General features: G+C 38.7%; 1 long non-coding RNA gene across 2 annotated transcripts; it reads right to left on the bottom strand.

The window, feature by feature from the left end:
* Positions 1-757: 757 nt before the first annotated feature.
* On the bottom strand, positions 758-2,677 carry LOC114075648. 2 transcript variants are annotated; one of them, XR_003576054.1, is made up of 3 exons: positions 1,482-2,677; positions 1,303-1,377; positions 758-1,218 (listed from the first exon to the last, which is right to left on the bottom strand). It is a non-coding gene; the product is annotated as an uncharacterized LOC114075648 (long non-coding RNA). The 2 variants fall into 2 exon arrangements; XR_003576055.1 differs by having other exon boundaries at positions 758-1,196.
* Between the last annotated feature and the right edge of the window lie 10,122 nt (positions 2,678-12,799).

The raw sequence follows: 12,799 nt of genomic DNA, 5'->3' as shown, positions 1-12,799 counted from the left end.
CTCCATTTTCATCAGCTTCTCTTATCTGAATTTTGTAACAGTAATATTCACGGCAAGAACCATATCTCTTTTTCGTTTTTTTTATTAAAGACTTCAACCTCCATATGAAGAACTTCATCAAATAGAGCATATATTATTTACACTTGGTAATTCTTCGTGTTCACAGTAAGATTGATTCCGCCGGGAAATTTTTTTTATACCACAATGCCATCCATTTTGACCATATGAAAATAATAACGGATACTGTAAAGGATCATAACAACCATAATAATAATTTACTGCGTGTGTGTTATTACTATTCGTGTATATACGAATATGTGCCGGCACAGAAACAATTTCAGGTGAATCATGTTCAAGCCATATTCTAGCAACCTCAGATGCAGACGGTAAATTATAAACACGTTGACCTAAACCTGAATCACATTTAAGTGCAATACAAAAATCAGATATTGTTGGGATGTTCATCAAGGATTTTATAAAGATAGAATATGGATTTTTTGACAGCATGTTCACGAGTTTCCTGACAATTGATTCACTAATAATATGTGTTGAATAGGCCATTCTTTTTGCTAGTTCACTTTCATTATCATAAACGTATGGTTGCAGGTTCTTTGGTTTGTCATCGGAGGAGAGTAAATCAGGTATAAAATGATACATTTGTCCTTGCACGCGAAATGTGTATATACCATGATATCTCTTAGCTAAAACTTTGTCACAAGTTACGCCAAGTGATGTGAAGGCAAACATATTATTATATGTTCTAATGTAAGTTCGGAAGTGCATAGATTCTTCAGTATTTCCCATATACAGATCGGATAAGTCATCAGATAGTTGGTATGAAACTAATTTAATTGAGCCATTACCACAACAAAAGCCAGGCGATTCATACTGAAATCTTTTTGCCTGACAAAACTTACAGTTGGGAACATCTTTTAAGCATGTATAAGCAGATCGATTATCATTAATTTTTTAATGGGAGTTTGCTTTTAGCCTATTACCTGTATGTCATAAGTACTGTCAAAACTGAGTATAATCTGACATTCTAATGAAGTAATAGGAGAAATTACTTCCGTATAAAATGAATACCAACCTTTCTCTGTAGCGACTTTTTAGAAGTGACATTTTGTTAATCTGTACATGCGTTGGATGTAGAGTTTGAGATAGAAATGACCTCAGGAGTGACATTTTGTTGTTCCCTACATGTGCCGGATGTTGAGCCTAACATATAAATCGGAAAAATTTAGATGCATATCTAACACATGATGCAACTAAAAAGCTAAAAGACAGAAATTATATATTTACCTTTTTCAAATACATAGAAAGGTGGGAGGACTTGTTCTCTTTTGTTAGAAGAACTAATTTCATAGCATCCTTTTTCTGGACGGTATATAAAAAACATTATCCATTAGGTTAGCACATAATTGGATCTTTGTAATTTGATATTAGTAAAAGTGAACAAGCAGAAAATTTTTCATTCCAACCTTGATATTAATAGAAGAGGGCTCTTTTATAGTAAGAGCAGTTTGCCTTGATAATAAAGGGGCGCAATATCGCTTTGTTTCTTCAGTTGGACGGAGAACACGTGATTTACCTTTTCGTAATTCTCTGGTGTGCCTCTCTGCTAATATCGCCTGTTTTTTTTATCAGCTTTTATCTTTATATAAGCATCACGCCTTTTGAGTTTCATTTGATAAATTTGTTCTTCTGTACGTGATAGTTTATTTGGTTTGTTGGAGACATTTCTCCGCAAGCTTTTTGTAGGAAATTATCTGCATTTAAAATACTAAAAGGCAGACAATGAATTTGAATCGACAAAATATTGAAGTATATAAAATTTCACATTCTTGAGGAAATCTCATAACATTCCTATTTCACACCCAATTGCTACCCCGATTAGTGGACATTATTCGCTGGCAGCATAACTTCAACCAAAGAGCTTGATTGAGTTGAACATAACAGCACCGGAAGAGATGGAGACGGGTGAAGGAGGCAATGCATCAACGAAACCATAAGAATCTATATTGGTGGTTTAGGTGAAAGTGTGACAGCACTCAAACTTTTCACCACGTATAATGGCAGGAGGGTTAGAAAAGAGAAGGCAAAGAAACACTTTTTTCTTCTTTTGAAATGTGAGTGAGAATGCTACAAAAATCACTTCATCTTAGGGGAACTGGTAAGCATAAATACAGTTTTCAGCGAGTTGAAGTTCCTTCTTTACTTATCCATTTTTGTGAATGTGAATAAAACTCTGGTACTACCTATACAGACAAGCAAATATCACTTTACAATTATGGCTCAAATTATGGTCGAAGGGATGAGAAAGAACTGAACATTATGAATTCAGTCTTAAACAGAATTTTTCAGAGGGAGAACTACTCTGAGAAAATCAGTTGATCATGGCAAATATAGCAGTTAAAATCTTGCATAGCACGCTCGCTAAGATGAGGCAAAGATGAGGGGAAGGGCAGTGATAAAAACAACAACAAATAGCGGCTGAAACAGGAAGAGTGAAAAAACCCACAAAACCCGTGAATACAAACAAATCAAAAAAAGGATGAGAAAAAGAAATCGCTGAAGTATAGATAAGGAACCAAAATAATGGAAAATCATTGTGGAATATGCTTACGTAAGGTAATAGATAGCTGCAAACTTCAGCGAAGCACCTAATCAAGAAGGTAAAGTTGTTGGGTTATGGGCCTTTTTCCCTTCCTATGTGGATAAATAAAAGCCCAATTTGGACCAACCCATTTTTGCCCATAGGCCCATTCTTATGAGGCAAATATAAGCCTATTTAGGTCTTATTTTCATATACACAGAGAGTTTTTTCAGCAGCCAAAAAGAGAGAAAGAGAGCAGTTTTCGCAGTCAAAATTCAGCCCTAACAGCCAACTTCAAATTGCGATTCCCGCTTCGTTTCTTGTCCGATTGAGCTGATTTTTGGACAGCATATTATCTTCATCTCAATCTTTGATTAGGAACTGACAGAGTTGGATTTGGTGGCCTGCAGCTTCAGTTTTGCTGTCGTGAACAGTAGCTGCGAAATTGGTGATTTTGCTCCTTTAATTCTCTAGATTTGGTGCAATCTTATTTTGTTGTTGCTCGTTGTTTGGCACTTGTTTTGTGGCCAATTTTGGAGAACAATATTGTAACTCTTGGTGATTATAGTGGAGCTTTTGGTCCCGTGGTTTTTTACTCTTCACATCGAAGGGTTTTCCACGTAAATCTTGGTGTCTTGTGTGATTGGTTTATTATTGCCTTGTTATATTTGTTTGGTTGAATTACTTGCTGCCTTACTATCATATTGCTTGTGGTTGTTTGTCTTCTCTTGGTTCAAATCGAAAAGGGAAAGTATAGACTTGGGTATTCTTCCGCTGTTATCCTGTCAGGCATTCTTTGTTAGTGCCTTATCTTTCCCAACAAAGTGGTATCAGAGCATTGGTTATTGTTGATTGTCGTTTTGAATGATGGAGGCAAATATGAGCAAAATGGTGTGTTTAAATGGTAGTAACTATCATATTTGGAAAGGCAAGATGAAAGATCTTCTATTTGTCAAGAAGATGCATTTACCTGTGTTTGCTTCTAATAAGCCTCAGTCTTTGAATGATGAAGAATGGGAATTTGAGCATCTGCAGGTTTGTGGCTATATTAGACAATGGGTTGAAGATAATGTTAGAAATCATATTGTGAATGAGACACATGCCAAAAGTTTGTGGGACAAGCTCGAGACACTTTATGCTTCGAAGACTGGCAACAACAAGTTGTTCCTATTGAAACAATTAATGAATATCAGGTATAAAGAGGGCACTCCTATTTCTGATCATATTAATGATTTTCAGGGTGTTCTTGACCAGCTGTCCGGAATGGGTGTAAAGTTTGATGATGAGATACAGGGACTTTGGCTTCTTAATACTCTGCCAGACTCTTGGGAAACTCTTCGAGTTTCTTTGACTAATTCTGCTCCCAGTGGTGTTGTAACCATGGAATATACTAAGAGTGGTGTCTTGAATGAAGAAATGAGAAGAAGATCTCAAGCCTCATCTTCTTCAGCTTCACACTCCGATGTTTTGGTTACTGAAGATAGGGGGAGAAACAAGTCCAGAGGTCAGAATGATAGAGGTAAAAGTAGAAGCAAGTCAAAGTCTAAATACAAGAATATTACATGTGACTATTGCCACAAGAATGGGCATATCATGAAATATTGTTACAAGCACAAGAGAGATATGAGACAACAAAAGAGAGAAGGCGATAATGAAAATCGTGTTGCTGTTGTTGCTAATGATGATCTTCTTGTTTCTTGTGATGCAAATGCCATTAATCTTGTTCGTGATGAGTCTAGCTGGTTTGTGGATTCTGGTGCTACTTCTCATGTCACGCCAAAGAAGGAATTATTTTCTTCTTATACTCCAGGTAATTTTGGAACGTTGAAAATGGGCAATAATCATGAAGTTGAAGTTATTGGTATTGGGACAGTTTGTTTGGAAAGTAACAATGGTTCCAAACTAGTTCTCAATAATGTCAAGCATGCTCCAGATGTTCGCTTGAATTTGATTTCTGTGGGATATCTTGATGATGAGGGTTATGTTAATACACTTGGTGTTGGCCAGTGGAAGCTTACTAGAGGTTTGATGGTTGTGGCCCGTGGTGACAAGTTGTCTAACTTGTATGTATTTCAGGGCTCCATGTCCAGAGACTCAGTAAATTTGGTGGAGAATGATACTTCATCAGAGTTATGGCATAGAAGGCTGAGTCATATGAGCGAGAAGGGGATTGATAGTTTGGCTAAGAAAAATTTGCTTTCTGGAGTGAAACAAGCAAAGTTGAAGAAATGTGTTCATTGCTTAGCCGGTAAACAGAAAAGAGTTTCTTTTCAGAGTCATCCGCCTTCAAGAAAGCTTGATTTGCTGGAGTTGGTACATTCTGATTTGTGTGGTCCTTTTAAGGTAAGATCTCATGGTGGTGCACTTTACTTTGTGACTTTTATTGATGATCATTCTCGCAAACTCTGGGTATTTCCTTTGAAGTCCAAGGATCAAGTACTTGATGTGTTCAAGAGTTTTCAGGCCTTGGTTGAAAGACAAACAGGGAAGACATTGAAATGCATCCGCTCAGATAATGGTGGTGAGTATATTGGTCCTTTTGATAGATATTGCAGAGAGCAGGGTATTAGGCATCAGAAAACTCCTCCAAAGACTCCTCAGTTAAATGGTTTAGCAGAGAGGATGAACAGAACTCTAGTTGAGAGGGTTAGATGTATGCTTTCAGATGCTAAGCTGTCAGATTCCTTTTGGGCAGAAGCACTTAATACTGCTGCTTATGTTATCAATTTATCTCCTGCTGTTGCTTTAGATGGTGATGTCCCTGACAGAGTTTGGACTGGTAAGAATGTTTCTTATGATCATCTTAGAGTCTTTGGGTGTAAAGCCTTTGTACATGTTCCTAAGGATGAAAGGTCAAAGTTGGATGTTAAAACTAGGCAGTGTATCTTCATTGGTTATGGTCAAGATGAATTTGGCTATCGTTTCTATGATCCTGTTGAGAAGAAACTTGTTAGAAGCCGTGATGTTGTGTTCTTTGAAGACCAAACAATTGAAGATTTTGACAAAGCTGACAAGGCTGATTTTCAGAGTAGTGAGAGCTTAGTTGATGTTGATCCAGTTCCTTTGACTATTGCACCGGAAGAAAATCTTCATAATGATGAAAATCAAGTTGATAATGAAGATGGTGATCATGTTCAGAATGACCGGCATGATGTTGTTGATGCTCCAGTGCAAGATGATGTGGTTGTCCAACAACCAATTATAGATGCTCCAGAGAGTTCTCTCAGACGATCTAGTAGAGAGAGAATTCCTTCATCTCGTTATTCTCCCAATGAGTATGTACTCTTGACTGACGGGGGAGAACCTGAGAGTCTTGATGAGGCCATGGAAAGTGAAGAAAAAGAAAGGTGGTTTGATGCTATGGAAGATGAGATTAAATCCTTGCATGATAATCATACCTTTGATTTGGTTAAGTTACCTAAAGACAGAAAAGCTTTGAAAAACAGGTGGGTTTTTCGGGTGAAACATGAAGATGGTAATCCAGTTCCACGGTACAAAGCTAGATTAGTTGTCAAGGGATTTAATCAGAAAAGGGGAGTTGATTTTGATGAGATATTCTCTCCAGTTGTGAAGATGTCATCCATTCGTGTGGTTCTAGGCTTGGCTGCAAGTCTAGATTTAGAGGTTGAGCAAATGGATGTTAAAACTGCTTTCCTCCATGGTGACTTAGATGAAGAAATTTATATGGAGCAACCGGAAGGTTTTGAAGTCAAGGGTAAAGAGAATTATGTTTGCAAATTGAAGAAGAGCTTGTATGGTTTGAAACAAGCTCCCAGGCAGTGGTACAGGAAGTTTGGTTCTTTTATGAGTCAGCAGGGCTTCAAGAAGACTTCTTCAGACCATTGTGTTTTTGTGCAAAAGTTCTCTGATGGTGACTTTATTATTGTGTTGCTTTATGTTGATGACATGCTTGTTGTTGGTCATAATACTTGCAGGATTCAGAAGTTGAAGCAAGAGTTGAGTAAGTCTTTTGCTATGAAAGACTTAGGACCAGCAAGGCAGATTCTTGGCATGCAGATTGTCCGTGATAGAAAGGCCAAGAAATTGGTATTATCACAAGAGAAGTACATTCAGAAAGTACTTCGCAGATTCAGCATGGACAAAGCTAAGGTTGTCAGTACACCTTTAGCTATGCACTTCAAATTGAGCACGAAACAGTGTCCTTCTAGTGATGATGAGAAGGAAGATATGAAGAAAGTTCCTTATGCTTCAGCTGTTGGTAGTTTGATGTATGCGATGGTTTGTACAAGACCGGATATTGCTCACGCTGTTGGAGTTGTTAGCCGTTTTCTTTCTAATCCGGGAAGAGAACATTGGAATGCTGTGAAGTGGGTTATGAGATATCTCTGTGGCACTTCTAGTCTGAGTTTGTGTTTTGGTACAGGGAAGCCTATTCTTTGTGGTTATACTGATTCAGACATGGCTGGTGATGTTGATACTCGCAAGTCTACTTCAGGGTACTTGGTTACTTTTGCAGGGGGAGCTGTGTCTTGGCAATCTAGGTTGCAAAAATGTGTTGCTCTATCTACTACAGAAGCTGAGCTTATTGCTGTCGTTGAAGCTTGTAAAGAATTGCTTTGGATGAAGAGATTCTTGGGGGAACTTGGTTGTGCTCAAGAGAGGTATGTGCTTTATTGTGACAGTCAAAGTGCTATACATCTTGGCAAGAATTCTACGTTCCATGGTCGGTCTAAACACATTGATGTGAGATACCATTGGATTCGAGATGTGTTGGATTCTAAGTTGCTTGAGCTTGAAAAGATTCATACAAATGACAATGGTTCCGATATGATGACTAAAGCTTTGCCAAGAGGGAAGTTTGAAGATTGTTGCATGGTCGCGGGGATGGCGGTCTCCTCCACATAGTCGTGAGGAGGAGAATTGTTGGGTTATTGGCCTTTTCCCCTTCCTATATGGATAAATAAAAGCCCAATTTGGACCAACCCATTTTTATCCATAGGCCCATTCTTATGAGGCAAATATAAGCCTATTTAGGTCTTATTTTCATATACACAGAGAGTTTTTTCAGCAGCCAAAAAGAGAGAAAGAGAGCAGTTTTCGCAGTCAAAATTCAGCCCTAACAGCCAACTTCAAATTGCGATTCCCGCTTCGTTTCTTGTCCGATTGAGCTGATTTTTGGACAGCATATTATCTTCATCTCAATCTTTGATTAGGAACTGACAGAGTTGGATTTGGTGGCCTGCAGCTTCAGTTTTGCTGTCGTGAACAGTAGCTGCGAAATTGGTGATTTTGCTCCTTTAATTCTCTAGATTTGGTGCAATCTTATTTTGTTGTTGCTCGTTGTTTGGCACTTGTTTTGTGGCCAATTTTGGAGAACAATATTGTAACTCTTGGTGATTATCGTGGAGCTTTTGGTCTTGTGGTTTTTTACTCTTCACATCGAAGGGTTTTCCACGTAAATCTTGGTGTCTTGTGTGATTGGTTTATTATTGCCTTGTTATATTTGTTTGGTTGAATTACTTGCTGCCTTACTATCATATTGCTTATGGTTGTTTGTCTTCTCTTGGTTCAAATCGAAAAGGGACAGTATAGACTTGGGTATTCTTCTGCTGTTATCCTGTCAGGCATTCTTTGTTAGTGCCTTGTCTTTCCCAACAAAAGTTTGGCGGCGAAAGTACAATTAACGGCTTGAGGCGGCGTGTGATGTTCAGTACTTCAACTGGAAAGCTCAACTAATCCTAGAGGCCCTTAACAATTCAAGTCTCTGAAGCGGAAGGGGTGAACAAACCCGCAAACATTGTCGGATACAAACACATTAAAAAGGATTGAAAAATAAAATCATTGTAGAGTATGCTTGCCTGAGGTAATGGGTAGTTATAAGGTCCACCGAAGTACCTTTGAGAAAAAGAAGATATGAAGCGAGCATAAACGTTTGGAGACTGAAGAGTTAGATGGTAAAGTTTGGCGGTGGCGTTACAATTGATGGAGAGATGATAAGGAACCACGTGTGAAGACAAAGAGAGGACGACAAAAGTACCCTTCAAAATTTTACGTAATTTCAACTAAGCACACATGTTGGCGGAAAGCAGTGTGCTATTCACTCTTCTTATATACTAGATGGTAATTCGATACCACTTTGTTGGGAAAGACAAGGCACTAACAAAGAATGCCTGACAGGATAACAACGGAAGAATACCCAATTCTATACTTTCCCTTCTCGATTTGAACCAAGAGAAGACAAACAACCACAAGCAATATGATAGTAAGGCAGCAAGTAATTCAACCAAACAAATATAACAAGGCAATAATAAACCAATCACACAAGACACCAAGATTTACGTGGAAAACCCTTCGATGTGAAGAGTAAAAAACCACGGGACCAAAAGCTCCACTATAATCACCAAGAGTTACAATATTGTTCTCCAAAATTGGCCACAAAACAAGTGCCAAACAACGAGCAACAACAAAATAAGATTGCACCAAATCTAGAGAATTAAAGGAGCAAAATCACCAATTTCGCAGCTACTGTTCACGACAGCAAAACTGAAGCTGCAGGCCACCAAATCCAACTCTGTCAGTTCCTAATCAAAGATTGAGATGAATATAATATGCTGTCCAAAAATCAGCTCAATCGGACAAGAAACGAAGCGGGAATCGCAATTTGAAGTTGGCTGTTAGGGCTGAATTTTGACTGCGAAAACTGCTCTCTTTCTCTCTTTTTGGCTGCTGAAAAAACTCTCTGTGTATATGAAAATAAGACCTAAATAGGCTTATATTTGCCTCATAAGAATGGGCCTATGGGCAAAAATGGGTTGGTCCAAATTGGGCTTTTATTTATCCACATAGGAAGGGAAAAAGACCCATAACCCAACAATTCTCCCCCTCACGACTATGTGGAGGAGACCGCCATCCCGGCGACCATGCAACAATCTTCAAACTTCCCTCTTGGCAAAGCTTTAGTCATCATATCGGAACCATTGTCATTTGTATGAATCTTTTCAAGCTCAAGCAACTTAGAATCCAACACATCTCGAATCCAATGGTATCTCACATCAATGTGTTTAGACCGACCATGGAACGTAGAATTCTTGCCAAGATGTATAGCACTTTGACTGTCACAATAAAGCACATACCTCTCTTGAGCACAACCAAGTTCCCCCAAGAATCTCTTCATCCAAAGCAATTCTTTACAAGCTTCAACGACAGCAATAAGCTCAGCTTCTGTAGTAGATAGAGCAACACATTTTTGCAACCTAGATTGCCAAGACACAGCTCCCCCTGCAAAAGTAACCAAGTACCCTGAAGTAGACTTGCGAGTATCAACATCACCAGCCATGTCTGAATCAGTATAACCACAAAGAATAGGCTTCCCTGTACCAAAACACAAACTCAGACTAGAAGTGCCACAGAGATATCTCATAACCCACTTCACAGCATTCCAATGTTCTCTTCCCGGATTAGAAAGAAAACGGCTAACAACTCCAACAGCGTGAGCAATATCCGGTCTTGTACAAACCATCGCATACATCAAACTACCAACAGCTGAAGCATAAGGAACTTTCTTCATATCTTCCTTCTCATCATCACTAGAAGGACACTGTTTCGTGCTCAATTTGAAGTGCATAGCTAAAGGTGTACTGACAACCTTAGCTTTGTCCATGCTGAATCTGCGAAGTACTTTCTGAATGTACTTCTCTTGTGATAATACCAATTTCTTGGCCTTTCTATCACGGACAATCTGCATGCCAAGAATCTGCCTTGCTGGTCCTAAGTCTTTCATAGCAAAAGACTTACTCAACTCTTGCTTCAACTTCTGAATCCTGCAAGTATTATGACCAACAACAAGCATGTCATCAACATAAAGCAACACAATAATAAAGTCACCATCAGAGAACTTTTGCACAAAAACACAATGGTCTGAAGAAGTCTTCTTGAAGCCCTGCTGACTCATAAAAGAACCAAACTTCCTGTACCACTGCCTGGGAGCTTGTTTCAAACCATACAAGCTCTTCTTCAATTTGCAAACATAATTCTCTTTACCCTTGACTTCAAAACCTTCCGGTTGCTCCATATAAATTTCTTCATCTAAGTCACCATGGAGGAAAGCAGTTTTAACATCCATTTGCTCAACCTCTAAATCTAGACTTGCAGCCAAGCCTAGAACCACACGAATGGATGACATCTTCACAACTGGAGAGAATATCTCATCAAAATCAACTCCCCTTTTCTGATTAAATCCCTTGACAACTAATCTAGCTTTGTACCGTGGAACTGGATTACCATCTTCATGTTTCACCCGAAAAACCCACCTGTTTTTCAAAGCTTTTCTGTCTTTAGGTAACTTAACCAAATCAAAGGTATGATTATCATGCAAGGATTTAATCTCATCTTCCATAGCATCAAACCACCTTTCTTTTTCTTCACTTTCCATGGCCTCATCAAGACTCTCAGGTTCTCCCCCGTCAGTCAAGAGTACATACTCATTGGGAGAATAACGAGATGAAGGAATTCTCTCTCTACTAGATCGTCTGAGAGAACTCTCTGGAGCATCTATAATTGGTTGTTGGACAACCACATCATCTTGCACTGGAGCATCAACAACATCATGCCGGTCATTCTGAACATGATCACCATCTTCATTATCAACTTGATTTTCATCATTATGAAGATTTTCTTCCGGTGCAATAGTCAAAGGAACTGGATCAACATCAACTAAGCTCTCACTACTCTGAAAATCAGCCTTGTCAGCTTTGTCAAAATCTTCAATTGTTTGGTCTTCAAAGAACACAACATCACGGCTTCTAACAAGTTTCTTCTCAACAGGATCATAGAAACGATAGCCAAATTCATCTTGACCATAACCAATGAAGATACACTGCCTAGTTTTAACATCCAACTTTGACCTTTCATCCTTAGGAACATGTACAAAGGCTTTACACCCAAAGACTCTAAGATGATCATAAGAAACATTCTTACCAGTCCAAACTCTGTCAGGGACATCACCATCTAAAGCAACAGCAGGAGATAAATTGATAACATAAGCAGCAGTATTAAGTGCTTCTGCCCAAAAGGAATCTGACAGCTTAGCATCTGAAAGCATACATCTAACCCTCTCAACTAGAGTTCTGTTCATCCTCTCTGCTAAACCATTTAACTGAGGAGTCTTTGGAGGAGTTTTCTGATGCCTAATACCCTGCTCTCTGCAATATCTATCAAAAGGACCAATATACTCACCACCATTATCTGAGCGGATGCATTTCAATGTCTTCCCTGTTTGTCTTTCAACCAAGGCCTGAAAACTCTTGAACACATCAAGTACTTGATCCTTGGACTTCAAAGGAAATACCCAGAGTTTGCGAGAATGATCATCAATAAAAGTCACAAAGTAAAGTGCACCACCATGAGATCTTACCTTAAAAGGACCACACAAATCAGAATGTACCAACTCCAGCAAATCAAGCTTTCTTGAAGGCGGATGACTCTGAAAAGAAACTCTTTTCTGTTTACCGGCTAAGCAATGAACACATTTCTTCAACTTTGCTTGTTTCACTCCAGAAAGCAAATTTTTCTTAGCCAAACTATCAATCCCCTTCTCGCTCATATGACTCAGCCTTCTATACCATAACTCTGATGAAGTATCATTCTCCACCAAATTTACCGAGTCTCTAGACATGGAGCCCTGAAATACATACAAGTTAGACAACTTGTCACCACGGGCCACAACCATCAAACCTCTAGTAAGCTTCCACTGGCCAACACCAAGTGTATTAACATAACCCTCATCATCAAGATATCCCACAGAAATCAAATTCAAGCGAACATCTGGAGCATGCTTGACATTATTGAGAACTAGTTTGGAACCATTGTTACTTTCCAAACAAACTGTCCCAATACCAATAACTTCAACTTCATGATTATTGCCCATTTTCAACGTTCCAAAATTACCTGGAGTATAAGAAGAAAATAATTCCTTCTTTGGCGTGACATGAGAAGTAGCACCAGAATCCACAAACCAGCTAGACTCATCACGAACAAGATTAATGGCATTTGCATCACAAGAAACAAGAAGATCATCATTAGCAACAACAGCAACACGATTTTCATTATCGCCTTCTCTCTTTTGTTGTCTCATATCTCTCTTGTGCTTGTAACAATATTTCATGATATGCCCATTCTTGTGGCAATAGTCACATGTAATATTCTTGTATTTAGACTTTGACTTGCTTCTACTTTTACCTCTAT

The sequence above is a fragment of the Solanum pennellii genome, chromosome 1 (assembly GCF_001406875.1).
Source record: "Solanum pennellii chromosome 1, SPENNV200".
Taxonomy (NCBI): domain Eukaryota; kingdom Viridiplantae; phylum Streptophyta; class Magnoliopsida; order Solanales; family Solanaceae; genus Solanum; species Solanum pennellii.
The sequence above is the reverse complement of the archived record's forward strand: the minus strand, read 5'-3'. Positions and strand labels throughout refer to the sequence as shown.